Consider the following 15269-nt stretch of genomic DNA (forward strand, 5'->3'; position numbering starts at 1 on the left):
AAGGCGACAGCCACCATCCCCAAGCGCCACCAGCCGACCGCCACCAGCCGACCGCCACAAGGCGACAGCCACCAACCCCAAGCGCCACCCCCGACCGCCACCAGCCGACCGCCACCAGCCGACCGCCACAAGGCGACAGCCACCATCCCCAAGCGCCACCCCCGACCGCCACCAGCCGACCGCCACCAGCCGACCGCCAGCAGCCGACCGCCACAAGGCGACAGCCACCATCCCCAAGCGCCACCCCCGACCGCCACCCCCCGACCGCCACCAGCCGACCGCCACCAGCCGACCGCCACAAGGCGACAGCCACCATCCCCAAGCGCCACCCCCGACCGCCACCCCCCGACCGCCACCAGCCGACCGCCACCAGCCGACCGCCACAAGGCGACAGCCACCATCCCCAAGCGCCACCCCCGACCGCCACCAGCCGACCGCCACCAGCCGACCGCCACCAGCCGACCGCCACAAGGCGACAGCCACCATCCCCAAGCGCCACCCCCGACCGCCACCCCCCGACCGCCACCAGCCGACCGCCACCAGCCGACCGCCACAAGGCGACAGCCACCATCCCCAAGCGCCACCCCCGACCGCCACCAGCCGACCGCCACCAGCCGACCGCCACAAGGCGACAGCCACCATCCCCAAGCGCCACCCCCGACCGCCACCAGCCGACCGCCACCAGCCGACCGCCACCAGCCGACCGCCACAAGGCGACAGCCACCATCCCCAAGCGCCACCCCCGACCGCCACCCCCCGACCGCCACCAGCCGACCGCCACCAGCCGACCGCCACAAGGCGACAGCCACCATCCCCAAGCGCCACCCCCGACCGCCACCCCCCGACCGCCACCAGCCGACCGCCACCAGCCGACCGCCACAAGGCGACAGCCACCATCCCCAAGCGCCATCCCCGACCGCCACAAGGCGACCGCCACCAGCCGACCGCCACCAGCCGACAGCCACCATCCCCAAGCGCCATCCCCAAGCGCCACCAGCCGACCGCCACCAGCCGACAGCCACCATCCCCAAGCGCCATCCCCAAGCGCCACCCCCGACCGCCACCAGCCGACCGCCACCAGCCGACCGCCACCGGCCGACCGCCACCGGCCGTTCGCGGTGTGCGCCGCCGTTCCCCAAGCACCCTCCGGGACGAAGCCGGAGCCAGAGAATAGCAGCGGCCGTGCGTAAAAGCTGCGGCCGGGCCTCGCGGAGGGTCCCCGGGCAGCGAGCTGCCGAGCCCCGGCCTCCAGCTTCCACCAGGTAATAGGACCGGGCGCGCGCAAAAGCTGCGGCCGGGCCTGGCGGAAGGTCCTCGGGCATCCAGCGAGATCACACGGCCCCCACCGGAGGCGGCTAGCGCCTCCGTAGAGTAGTGCCGGCCCGCGGAAGCGGCCGCCCGTCAGCCTGCGTTGCCGCTGGTCGAAAAATGCACAAAGTGCCAAACCCCATTCATTTACAACGGCGTGTCCGCCAGAGGGCGCACTTCCCCCGGCGGACCAGCCGGCGGCTCCTCCGTGAAAGCCTATCCGCCTGGCGGTGGCTCCGGGCCGGCCTGGATTCCGGACCGCCACCGCTCACTCGCGGGACCCTAATCGGCCCGCGGACCAGCCGGCGGGACCTCCGTGAAAGCCTATCCGCCTGGCGGTGCCTCCTGGCCGGCCTGGATTCCGGACCGCCACCGCTCACTCGCGGGACCCTAATCGGCCCGCGGACCAGCCGGCGGATCCTCCGTGAAAGCCTATCCGCCTTCGCCGGTTCCCCGGCCGGCCACGGGTGGCGAGAATCCGGCCTCCTCGCCCGGAGCGCGCTTCGACTTGGGCGAAAAATGCACCAAGTGCCAAACCCCATTCATTTACAACGGCGTGTCCGCCAGAGGGCGCACTTCCTCCGGCCGGCGGGGCTCGTTAGAGAGCGCGTCCGCCTTGGCCGGTTCCCCGGCCGGCCACGGGTGGCGAGAATCCGGCCTCCTCGCCCGGAGCGCGCTTCGACTTGGGCGAAAAATGCACTAAGTGCCAAACCCCATTCATTTACAACGGCGTGTCCGCCAGAGGGCGCACTTCCTCCGGCCGGCGGGGCTCGTTAGAGAGCGCGTCCGCTTTCGCCGGTTCCCCGGTCGGCCGCGAACGGCGAAAAGCCGGCCTCTTCCCCCGGAGCCCGGTGGGCGAATTTTTTTTTTTTTTTTTTTTTTTTTTTTTCAAAGTGCCAACGGCTCTCGCGCCGCGCTGCGTCCGCCTTCGCCGGTTCCCCGGTCGGCCCGAACGAGCGAAAATTCGGCCTCTTGCCCCGGAGCCCGGTCGGCGAATTATTTATTTATTTATTTATTTATTTATTTATTTTTCCAAAGTGCCAACGGCTCTCGCGCCGCGATGCGTCCGCCTTCGCCGGTTCCCCGGTCGGCCACGAACGGCCAAAAATCGGCCTCTCCCCCCGGAGCCCGGTCGGCGAATTATTATTTATTTATTTATTTATTTATTTATTTTTCCAAAGTGCCAACGGCTCTCGCGCCGCGATGCGTCCGCCTTCGCCGGTTCCCCGGTCGGCCACGAAGTATTGCGCATGATTATACGCGATGTTAATATTTATTTAATTATTAAATAAATACATACATGTGTTTATTAATGATATACGCGATGTTAATATTTATTTAATTATTACCTATATTATGAATAAACTAACGGTGATTTTACACGATTTGACTACATACGTGACCGTGATATAGTGCCGAGGGCTCCCGCGCCGTCACGCGTCCGCCTTGGCACGGGTCGCCCGCGGCAGCGAGCGTTCGGCTCGCGGGGGTCCGCGGGGTGTTATTAGGGAGTGCGGCAGCCGTGCCGAGGCTCCGGCCGGCCGCCGGAAGTCCCGCGGGGGAGCGTCGGAGCTCCGCGAGGCCGGCCGGGGAGCCTCTTAGTCATCGCCCGCGCTCGCGGTGGTCCCGGTCGCTTAAAGTGCCACGGGAGGCGTAGCGATGCGAGTGAGTGTGCGCAAAGTGCGAGAGGCGGTGCATTTACGCGCCGTGTCCGCGAGAGGGAGGCAATTCCCCGTTGCGACCTCCGGGAGATCAGCGGGCCGCCGAAAAGGCTCGGCCGGGGTGCCTGGAGCCTCCTCGGGCGTCGAGTTAGGAGGGGGGCGCGCGGAGAACCGGCTGGATGTCCCCTGGAAGCTCAGCGGGCCGTGGGAAAGGCTTGGCCGGGGTGCCGGAAGCCTCGGCCGGCTTAAAAGTGAGGAGGAAAGCGCGCGGAGAACCGGCCGGAGGTCCCCTGGAAGCTCAGCGGGCCGTGGAGAAAGCTTAGCCGGGGTGCCTGGAGCCTCGGCCGGCTTAAAATGTGAGGAGGAAAGCGCGCGGAGAGAACCGGCCGGAGGTCCCCTGGAAGCTCAGCGGGACGTGGGAAACGCTTGGCCGGGGTGCCGGAAGCCTCGGCCGGCTTAAAAGTGAGGAGGAAAGCGCGCGGAGAACCGGCCGGAGGTCCCCTGGAAGCTCAGCGGGCCGTGGGAAACGCTTGGCCGGGGTGCCGGGAGCCTCGGCCGGCTTAAAACGTGAGGAGGAAAGCACCGGGAGAACCGGCTGGAGGTCTTCTGGAAGCTCAGCGGGCCGCCGAAAACGCGTAGCCGAGGTGCCGGGAGCCTCCTCGGGCGTCAAAAGTGAGGAGCGACGCACCCCCGAGAACCGCCCGGGTCCTCCAGCCACCGTTGAAAAAGACGTCGAGTCAGGCTACCTTAAGAGAGTCACAGTTACTCCCGCCGTTTACCCGCGCGGAGCGTCATCGCCTCCGCGAACCGTCAAAAATAAATAAATACATAAATAAATGTCAAGTGAGCCTACCTTAAGAGAGTCGTAGTTACTCCCGCCGTTTGGCCGCTCAAAGTGTCATCGGAAGCGGACCCACGCAAGTAAGTGTGCGCAAAGTGCGAGAGGTGGTGTTTTTACTCGCCGCGTCCGCCAGAGGGAGGCAATTCCCCGCCGCGGCGGCACCGGCAGCTTCCGAGCGTCTCCCCGAGCGCTCGGAAGTCCGTGCGGGGGGGAGATGAGAGCCGTGCGAGGTACCAGGTGGAGCCGGACGGCGCGGTGCTTCCAAGCAGCCGATCCGCTGGGCTTGGAGCTATTTTCGGCCACTTGGCGCGCGAGCACGGCCTCCCGGGTGGTGCCGGGGGGTGGTGCGTGAGCGCGCCGGCCGCTGGAAGTCCCGCGGAGGAGCGCCGGAGCTCCGCGAGGCCGGCCGGGGAGCCTCTTAGTCGTCACCCGGGGCCGCCGGAGCACCGGGGGGTGGTGCGCGAGCGCGCCGGCCGCCGGAGGTCCCGCGGAGGAGCGTCGGAGCTCCGCGAGGCCGGGGAGCCTCTCGGTAATCACCCGGGGCCGGCGGAGCGTTATTCGGCCGCTCTGCGCGCGCGCGCACGGCCTCCCGGCGGTGCCGGGGGGTGGTGCGCGAGCGCGCCGGCCGCCGGAGGTCCCGCGGAGGAGCGTCGGAGCTCCGCGAGGCCGGGGAGCCTCTCGGTAATCACCCGGGGCCGGCGGAGCGTTATTCGGCCGCTCTGCGCGCGCGCGCACGGCCTCCCGGCGCCTCCGCGAACCGCCAAAATAAATGTCAAGTGAGCCTACCTTAAGAGAGTCACAGTTACTCCCGCCGTTTACCCGCGCGGAGCGTCATCGCCTCCGCGAACCGTCAAAAATAAATAAGTACATAAATGAATAAATGTCAAGTGAGCCTACCTTAAGAGAGTCACAGTTACTCCCGCCGTTTACCCGCGCGGAGCGTCATCGCCTCCGCGAACCGTCAAAAATAAATAAATACATAAGTAAATAGATGTCAAGTGAGCCTACCTTAAGAGAGTCACAGTTACTCCCGCCGTTTACCCGCGCGGAGCGTCATCGCCTCCGCGAACCGTCAAAAATAAATAAATACATGAATAAATAGTCAAGTGAGCATACCTTAGGAGAGTCGCAGTTACTCCCGCCGTTTACCCGCGCGGAGCGTCATCGCCTCCGCGAACCGTCAAAAATAAATAAATACATGAATAAATAAATGTCAAGTGAGCCTACCTTAAGAGAGTCACAGTTACTCCCGCCGTTTACCCGCGCAAAGTGCGAGAGGCGGTGTATTTACTCGCCGTGTCCGCGAGAGGGAGGTAACTCCCCGTTGCGACCTCCGGGAGAGCAACGGGCCGCCGAAAACGCTCAGCCGAGGTGCTGGAAGCCTCGGCCGGCTCGCAAAGCGAGGCGCGAGGCACCGGGAGAACCGGCTGGAGGTCCCCTGGAAGCTCAGCGGGCCGTGGGAAACGCTCAGCCGAGGTGCTGGAAGCCTCGGCCGGCTCACAAAGCGAGGCGCGAGGCACCGGGAGAACCGGCTGGAGGTCCCCTGGAAGCTCAGCGGGCCGTGGGAAACGCTTGGCCGGGGTGCCTGGAGCCTCGGCCGGCTTAAAAGTGAGGAGGAAGCGCGCGGAGAACCGGCTGGAGGTCCCCTGGAAGCTCAGCGGGGTGTGGGAAAAAGCTTAGCCGGGGTGCCGGAAGCCTCGGCCGGCTTAAAACGTGAGGAGGAAAGCACCGGGAGAACCGGCTGGAGGTCTTCTGGAAGCTCAGCGGGCCGTGGAGAAAGCTTAGCCGGGGTGCCGGAAGCCTCGGCCGGCTTAAAATGTGAGGAGGAAACCGGCTGGACGTCTTCTGGAAGATCAGCGGGCCGTGGAAAATGCTAAGCCGAGGTGCTGGTTGTCGAATAAGGCTCCGCCATCTCGTAGAAGGTGCTAATAAAGTTCATATCCGCTCGGCTGGAGGTAATTGGCCAGCGGACCGGCCGGCGGGACCTCCGTGACCGCCTATCCGCCTGGCGGTGCCTCCTGGCCGGCGTGCATTCCGGGCCGCGACCGCTCACTTACGGGACCCTGATTGGCCCGCGGACCGGCCGGCGGGACCTCCGTGACCGCCTATCCGCCTGGCGGTGCCTGCTGGCCGGCGTGCATTCCGGGCCGCGACCGCTCACTTACGGGACCCTGATTGGCCCGCGGACCGGCCGGCGGGACCTCCGTGACAGCCTACCCGCCTGGCGGTGGCTGCTGGCCGGCGCGGATTCCGGGCCGCGACCGCTAACTTACGGGACCCTAATTGGCCCGCGGACCAGCTGGCGGGACCTCCGTGACAGCCTACCCGCCTGGCGGTGCCTCCTGGCCGGCGTGGATTCCGGGCCGCGACCGCTAACTTACGGGACCCTAAACGGCCCGCGGACCAGCTGGCGGGACCTCCGTGACCGCCCATCCGCCTGCCGGTGCCTCCTGGCCGGCGTGGATTCCGGGCCGCGACCGCTAACTTACGGGACCATAAATGGCCCGCGGACCAGCTGGCGGGACCTCCGTGACCGCCTATCCGCCTGGCGGTGCCTCCTGGCCGGCCTGGATTCCGGGCCGCGACCGCTCACCTACGGGACCCTAAATGGCCCGCGGACCAGCCGGCGGGACCTCCGTGACAGCCTATCCGCCTCCCGGTGGCTGCTGGCCGGCGCGGATTCCGGGCCGCGACCGCTAACTTACGGGACCCCAATTGGCCCGCGGACCAGCCGGCGGGACCCCCGTGACCGCCTATCCGCCTTGGCCGGTTCCCCGGCCGGCCACGGATGGCGAGAATCCGGCCTCCTCGCCCGGAGCGCTCGTCGGCTTCGGCGAAAAATGCACTAAGTGCCAAACCCCATTCATTTACAATAGCGTGTCCGCCAGAGGGCGCAGTTCCCCCCGCGGACCGGCCGGCGGGACCTCCGTGACCGCCTATCCGCCTGGTGGTGGCTGCGGGCCGGCGCGAATTCCGGGCCGCGACCGCTAACTTACGGGACCCCGATTGGCCCGCGGACCAGCCGGCGGGACCTCCGTGACCGCCTATCCGCCTGCGCTGGTTCCCCGGCCGGCGCGAATTCCGGGCCGCGACCGCTAACTTACGGGACCCCGATTGGCCCGCGGACCAGCCGGCGGGACCTCCGTGACCGCCTATCCGCCTGCGCTGGTTCCCCGGCCGGCGCGAATTCCGGGCCGCGACCGCTAACTTACGGGACCCCGATTGGCCCGCGGACCAGCCGGCGGGACCTCCGTGACCGCCTATGCGCCTGCGCTGGTTCCCCGGCCGGCGCGAATTCCGGGCCGCGACCGCTAATTTACGGGACCCCAATTGGCCCGCGGACCAGCCGGCGGGACCTCCGTGACCGCCTATCCGCCTTCGCTGGTTCCCCGGTCGGCGTGTATTCCGGGCCGCGGCCGCTCACTTACGGGACCAAAATTGGCCCGCGGACCAGCCGGCGGGACCTCCGTGACCGCCTATCCGCCTGCGCTGGTTCCCCGGCCGGCGTGGATTCCGGACCGCGACCGCTAAATTACGGGACCCAAATTGGCCCGCGGACCAGCCGGCGGGACATCCGTGACCGCCTATCCGCCTTCGCTGGTTCCCCGGTCGGCCACAGATGACGAATATTCGGCCTCTCGCTCTGGAAGTCCTGCCGACTTAGCCGAAAATTTTCTAAGTGCCATCGGCTCTCGCTCGGAAAAGTGTCCGCCTCGTCTGGTTCCCCAGCTCGGCCTCAGAATTCGAAAATTCGGCCTCTCTGAGGTACCAGGGGTAGGCTTTATGTACTTGGTCCCCCCAGTTAGTGTACTCATCACTTTACCCCCCTTTCGCAAAATATAGTCGGCACGTATGTGCAGAACTGTTTATTTTCATTTTAAAAATTTTCTAAGTGCCAGCGGAAGCTGTCACACGAACTGTCCGAGCTACCACGGTGCCCATCCCGGGCAGTGACGGCAAAAGGCCGATGTGTGTTTGATGGAAGTCTGAATAATTTCTAAGTGCCAACGGCTCAACCGCCGTAAAGTGTCCGCCTCGGCTGGTTCTCCCGGTCGGCCCGAACGAGCGAAAATTCGGCCTCTTCCCCTGGAGGTCCGGAACATTTTGGCGAATATTTTCAAAGTGCCAACGGCTGTTGCGCCGTAAAGTGTCCGCCTCGGCTGGTTCTCCCGGTCGGCCCGAACGAGCGAAAATTCGGCCTCTTCCCCTGGAGGTCCGGAACATTTTGGCGAATATTTTCAAAGTGCCAACGGCTGTTGCGCCGTAAAGTGTCCGACCCGGCCGGTTCCTCCGGTCGGCCCGAACGAGCGAAAATTCGGCCTCTTCCCCTGGAGGTCCGGAACATTTTGGCGAATATTTTCAAAGTGCCAACGGCTGTTGCGCCGTAACGTGTCCGACCCGGCCGGTTCCTCCGGTCGGCCCGAACGAGCGAAAATTCGGCCTCTTCCCCTGGAGGTCCGGAACATTTTGGCGAATATTTTCAAAGTGCCAACGGCTGTTGCGCCGTAACGTGTCCGACCCGGCCGGTTCCTCCGGTCGGCCCGAACGAGCGAAAATTCGGCCTCTTCCCCTGGAGGTCCGGAACATTTTGGCGAATATTTTCAAAGTGCCAACGGCTGTTGCGCCGTAACGTGTCCGACCCGGCCGGTTCCTCCGGTCGGCCCGAACGAGCGAAAATTCGGCCTCTTCCCCTGGAGGTCCGGACGACTTTGGCGAATATTTTCTAAGTGCGAACGGCTGTTGCGCCGTAACGTGTCCGACCCGGCCGGTTCCTCCGGTCGGCCCGAACGAGCGAAAATTCGGCCTCTTCCCCTGGAGGTCCGGACGACTTTGACGAATATTTTCTAAGTGCCAACGGCTGTTCCGCCGTAACGTGTCCGACCCGGCCGGTTCCTCCGGTCGGCCTGAACAAGTGAAAATTCGGCCTCTTCCCCTGGAGGTCCGGAACATTTTGGCGAATATTTTCTAAGTGCCATCGGCTCTTCCGCCGTAAGGTGTCCGACCCGGCCGGTTCCTCCGGTCGGCCTGAACGAGCGAAAATTCGGCCTCTTCCCCTGGAGGTCCTGTCAAGTTTAACGAATATTTTCTAAGTGCCATCGGCTCTTCCGCCGTAATGTGTCCGACTCGGCCGGTTCCTCCGGTCGGCCTGAACGAGCGAAAATTCGGCCTCTTCCCCTGGAGGTCCTGTCAAGTTTAACGAATATTTTCTAAGTGCCATCGGCTCTTCCGCCGTAAGGTGTCCGACTCGGCCGGTTCCTCCGGTCGGCCTGAACGAGCGAAAATTCGGCCTCTTCCCCTGGAGGTCCTGTCAAGTTTAACGAATATTTTCTAAGTGCCATCGGCTCTTCCGCCGTAAGGTGTCCGACTCGGCCGGTTCCTCCGGTCGGCCTGAACAAGCGAAAATTCGGCCTCTTCCCCTGGAGGTCCGTTCAAGTTTAACGAATATTTTCTAAGTGCCATCGGCTCTTCCGCCGTAAGGTGTCCGACTCGGCTGGTTCCCGATGTCGGCCAGAACAAGTGGAAACTCGGCCTCTTCCCCTGGAGGTCAGTTGAAGTTTAACGAATATTTTCAAAGTGCCAACGGCTGCTCCGCCGTAAAGCGTCCGACTCGGCTGGTTCCCGATGTCGGCCAGAACAAGTGAAAATTCGGCCTCTTCCCCTGGAGGTCCGTTCAAGATTAACGAATATTTTCTAAGTGCCAACGGCTGCTCCGCCGTAAAGCGTCCGACTCGGCTGGTTCCCGATGTCGGCCAGAACAAGTGAAAATTCGGCCTCTTCCCCTGGAGGTCCGTTCAAGATTAACGAATATTTTCTAAGTGCCAACGGCTCTTGCGCCGAAAAGCGTCCGCCTCGGCTGGTTCCCGATGTCGGCCAGAACAAGTGAAAATTCGGCCTCTTCCCCTGGAGGTCCGTTCAAGATTAACGAATATTTTCTAAGTGCCAACGGCTCTTGCGCCGAAAAGCGTCCGCCTCGGCTGGTTCCCGCGGTCGGACACAAAATGTGTCAATTCGGCCTCTCTGAGGTACCAGGGGAGGGCTTTATGTACTTGGTCCCCCCACTTAGTGTACTCATCACTTTACCCCCCTTTCGCAAAATATAGTCGGCACGTATGTGCAGAACTGTTTATTTTCATTTTAAAAATTGTCTAAGTGCCAGCGGAAGCTGTCACACGAACTGTCCGAGCTACCACGGTGCCCATCCCGGGCAGTGACGGCAAAAGGCCGATGTGTGTTTGATGGAAGTCTGAATAATTTCTAAGTGCCAACGGCTCAACCGCCGTAAAGTGTCCGCCTCGGCCGGTTCTCCCGGTCGGCCCGAACGAGCGAAAATTCGGCCTCTTTCCCTGGAGGTCCGGAACATTTTGGCGAATATTTTCTAAGTGCCAACGGGTGCTCCGCCGTAAAGTGTCCGCCTCGGCTGGTTCCCCCGGTCGGCCAGAACAAGTGAAAATTCGGCCTCTTCCCCTGGAGGTCCGGAACATTTTGGCGAATATTTCCTAAGTGCCAACGGCTGTTCCGCCGTAAAGAGTCCGACTCGGCTGGTTCCCGATGTCGGCCAGAACAAGTGAAAAATCGGCCTCTTCCCCTGGAAGTCCGGCCGAGTTAAGGCAAATATTTCCTAAGTGCCAACGGCTGTTCCGCCGTAAAGGGTCCGACTCGGCTGGTTCCCGATGTCGGCCAGAACAAGTGAAAAATCGGCCTCTTCCCCTGGAAGTCCGGCCGAGTTAAGGCAAATATTTCCTAAGTGCCAACGGCTGCTCCGCCGTAAAGCGTCCGACTCGGCTGGTTCCCGATGTCGGCCAGAATAAGTGGAAATTCGGCCTCTTCCCCTGGAGGTCCGTTCAAGATTAACGAATATTTTCTAAGTGCCAACGGCTGCTCCGCCGAAAAGCGTCCGACTCGGCTGGTTCCCGATGTCGGCCAGAACAAGTGAAAATTCGGCCTCTTCCCCTGGAGGTCAGTTGAAGTTTAACGAATATTTTCTAAGTGCCAACGGCTGTTCCGCCGTAAAGAGTCCGACTCGGCTGGTTCCCGATGTCGGCCAGAACAAGTGAAAATTCGGCCTCTTCCCCTGGAGGTCAGTTGAAGTTTAACGAATATTTTCTAAGTGCCAACGGCTGTTCCGCCGTAAAGAGTCCGACTCGGCTGGTTCCCGATGTCGGCCAGAACAAGTGAAAATTCGGCCTCTTCCCCTGGAAGTCCGGCCGAGTTAAGGCAAATATTTCCCAAGTGCCAACGGCTGTTCCGCCGTAAAGGGTCCGACTCGGCTGGTTCCCGATGTCGGCCAGAACAAGTGAAAAATCGGCCTCTTCCCCTGGAAGTCCGGCCAAGTTCGGCGAATATTTCCTAAGTGCCAACGGCTGTTCCGCCGTAAAGAGTCCGACTCGGCTGGTTCCCGATGTCGGCCAGAACAAGTGAAAATTCGGCCTCTTCCCCTGGAAGTCCGGCCGAGTTAAGGCAAATATTTCCTAAGTGCCAACGGCTGTTCCGCCGTAAAGAGTCCGACTCGGCTGGTTCCCGATGTCGGCCAGAACAAGTGAAAAATCGGCCTCTTCCCCTGGAAGTCCGGCCAAGTTCGGCGAATATTTCCTAAGTGCCAACGGCTGTTCCGCCGTAAAGAGTCCGACTCGGCTGGTTCCCGATGTCGGCCAGAACAAGTGAAAATCCGGCCTCTTCCCCTGGAAGTCCGGCCGAGTTAAGGCAAATATTTCCTAAGTGCCAACGGCTGTTCCGCCGTAAAGAGTCCGACTCGGCTGGTTCCCGATGTCGGCCAGAACAAGTGAAAATCCGGCCTCTTCCCCTGGAAGTCCGGCCGAGTTAAGGCGAATATTTCCTAAGTGCCAACGGCTGCTCAGCCTTAAAGTGTCCGACTCGGCTGGTTCCCGATGTCGGCCAGAACAAGTGAAAATCCGGCCTCTTCCCCTGGAAGTCCGGCCGAGTTAAGGCGAATATTTCCTAAGTGCCAACGGCTGCTCAGCCTTAAAGTGTCCGACTCGGCCGGTTCCCGATGTCGGCCAGAACAAGTGAAAATCCGGCCTCTTCCCCTGGAAGTCCGGCCGAGTTAAGGCAAATATTTCCTAAGTGCCAACGGCTGTTCCGCCGTAAAGGGTCCGACTCGGCTGGTTCCCGATGTCGGCCAGAACAAGTGAAAAATCGGCCTCTTCCCCTGGAGGTCCGGAACATTTTGGCGAATATTTCCTAAGTGCCAACGGCTGTTCCGCCGTAAAGTGTCCGCCTCGGCTGGTTCCCGATGTCGGCCAGAACAAGTGAAAATCCGGCCTCTTCCCCTGGAGGTCCGGAACATTTTGGCAAATATTTCCTAAGTGCCAACGGCTGCTCCGCCGTAAAGTGTCCGACTCGGCCGGTTCCCCCGGTCGTCCAGAACAAGTGAAAATCCGGCCTCTTCCCCTGGAAGTCCGGCCGAGTTAAGGCAAATATTTCCTAAGTGCCAACGGCTGCTCAGCCTTAAAGTGTCCGACTCGGCTGGTTCCCGATGTCGGCCAGAACAAGTGAAAATCCGGCCTCTTCCCCTGGAAGTCCGGCCGAGTTAAGGCGAATATTTCCTAAGTGCCAACGGCTGCTCAGCCTTAAAGTGTCCGACTCGGCTGGTTCCCGATGTCGGCCAGAACAAGTGAATATTCGGCCTCTTCCCCTGGAGGTCCGGAACATTTTGGCAAATATTTCCTAAGTGCCAACGGCTGCTCCGCCGTAAAGTGTCCGACTCGGCTGGTTCCCGATGTCGGCCAGAACAAGTGAAAATCCGGCCTCTTCCCCTGGAAGTCCGGCCAAGTTCGGCGAATATTTCCTAAGTGCCAACGGCTGTTCCGCCGTAAAGAGTCCGACTCGGCTGGTTCCCGATGTCGGCCAGAACAAGTGAATATTCGGCCTCTTCCCCTGGAGGTCCGTTCAAGATTAACGAATATTTTCTAAGTGCCAACGGCTGCTCCGCCGTAAAGCGTCCGACTCGGCTGGTTCCCGATGTCGGCCAGAACAAGTGAATATTCGGCCTCTTCCCCTGGAGGTCCGTTCAAGATTAACGAATATTTTCTAAGTGCCAACGGCTGCTCCGCCGTAAAGCGTCCGACTCGGCTGGTTCCCGATGTCGGCCAGAACAAGTGAAAATTCGGCCTCTTCCCCTGGAGGTCAGTTGAAGTTTAACGAATATTTTCTAAGTGCCAACGGCTGCTCCGCCGTAAAGCGTCCGACTCGGCTGGTTCCCGATGTCGGCCAGAACAAGTGAAAATTCGGCCTCTTCCCCTGGAGGTCAGTTGAAGTTTAACGAATATTTTCAAAGTGCCAACGGCTGCTCCGCCGTAAAGCGTCCGACTCGGCTGGTTCCCGATGTCGGCCAGAACAAGTGAAAATTCGGCCTCTTCCCCTGGAGGTCCGTTCAAGATTAACGAATATTTTCTAAGTGCCAACGGCTCTTGCGCCGAAAAGCGTCCGCCTCGTCTGGTTCCCGCGGTCGGACACAAAATGTGTCAATTCGGCCTCTCTGAGGTACCAGGGGTAGGCTTTATGTACTTGGTCCCCCCACTTAGTGTACTCATCACTTTACCCCCCTTTCGCAAAATATAGTCGGCACGTATGTGCAGAACTGTTTATTTTCATTTTAAAAATTGTCTAAGTGCCAGCGGAAGCTGTCACACGAACTGTCCTAGCTACCACGGTGCCCATCCCGGGCAGTGACGGCAAAAGGCCGATGTGTGTTTATGGAAGTCTGAATAATTTCTAAGTGCCAACGGCTCAACCGCCGTAAAGTGTCCGCCTCGGCTGGTTCTCCCGGTCGGCCCGAACGAGCGAAAATTCGGCCTCTTCCCCTGGAGGTCCGGAACATTTTGGCGAATATTTTCAAAGTGCCAACGGCTGCTCCGCCGTAAAGTGTCCGCCTCGGCTGGTTCCCCCGGTCGGCCAGAACAAGTGAAAATTCGGCCTCTTCCCCTGGAGGTCCGGAACATTTTGGCGAATATTTTCAAAGTGCCAACGGCTGCTCCGCCGTAAAGTGTCCGCCTCGGCTGGTTCCCCCGGTCGGCCAGAACAAGTGAAAATTCGGCCTCTTCCCCTGGAGGTCCGGAACATTTTGGCGAATATTTCCTAAGTGCCAACGGCTGCTCCGCCGTAAAGTGTCCGACTCGGCTGGTTCCCCCGGTCGGCCAGAACAAGTGAAAAATCGGCCTCTTCCCCTGGAAGTCCGGCCGAGTTAAGGCAAATATTTCCTAAGTGCCAACGGCTGCTCAGCCTTAAAGGGTCCGACTCGGCTGGTTCCCGATGTCGGCCAGAACAAGTGAAAATTCGGCCTCTTCCCCTGGAAGTCCGGCCGAGTTAAGGCAAATATTTCCTAAGTGCCAACGGCTGCTCCGCCGTAAAGCGTCCGACTCGGCTGGTTCCCGATGTCGGCCAGAACAAGTGAAAATTCGGCCTCTTCCCCTGGAGGTCCGTTCAAGATTAACGAATATTTCCTAAGTGCCAACGGCTGTTCCGCCGTAAAGAGTCCGACTCGGCTGGTTCCCGATGTCGGCCAGAACAAGTGAAAAATCGGCCTCTTCCCCTGGAAGTCCGGCCGAGTTCGGCGAATATTTCCTAAGTGCCAACGGCTGTTCCGCCGTAAAGAGTCCGACTCGGCTGGTTCCCGATGTCGGCCAGAACAAGTGAAAATCCGGCCTCTTCCCCTGGAAGTCCGGCCGAGTTAAGGCAAATATTTCCTAAGTGCCAACGGCTGTTCCGCCGTAAAGGGTCCGACTCGGCTGGTTCCCGATGTCGGCCAGAACAAGTGAAAAATCGGCCTCTTCCCCTGGAAGTCCGGCCGAGTTCGGCGAATATTTCCTAAGTGCCAACGGCTGTTCCGCCGTAAAGAGTCCGACTCGGCTGGTTCCCGATGTCGGCCAGAACAAGTGAAAATCCGGCCTCTTCCCCTGGAAGTCCGGCCGAGTTAAGGCAAATATTTCCTAAGTGCCAACGGCTGTTCCGCCGTAAAGAGTCCGACTCGGCTGGTTCCCGATGTCGGCCAGAACAAGTGAAAAATCGGCCTCTTCCCCTGGAAGTCCGGCCGAGTTCGGCGAATATTTCCTAAGTGCCAACGGCTGTTCCGCCGTAAAGAGTCCGACTCGGCTGGTTCCCGATGTCGGCCAGAACAAGTGAAAATCCGGCCTCTTCCCCTGGAAGTCCGGCCGAGTTAAGGCAAATATTTCCTAAGTGCCAACGGCTGTTCCGCCGTAAAGGGTCCGACTCGGCTGGTTCCCGATGTCGGCCAGAACAAGTGAAAAATCGGCCTCTTCCCCTGGAAGTCCGGCCGAGTTCGGCGAATATTTCCTAAGTGCCAACGGCTGTTCCGCCGTAAAGAGTCCGACTCGGCTGGTTCCCGATGTCGGCCAGAACAAGTGAAAATCCGGCCTCTTCCCCTGGAAGTCCGGCCGAGTTAAGGCGAATATTTCCTAAGTGCCAACGGCTGTTCCGCCGTA

Source organism: Syngnathus scovelli, unplaced genomic scaffold (genome assembly GCF_024217435.2).
Source record: "Syngnathus scovelli strain Florida unplaced genomic scaffold, RoL_Ssco_1.2 HiC_scaffold_371, whole genome shotgun sequence".
NCBI lineage: Eukaryota > Metazoa > Chordata > Actinopteri > Syngnathiformes > Syngnathidae > Syngnathus > Syngnathus scovelli.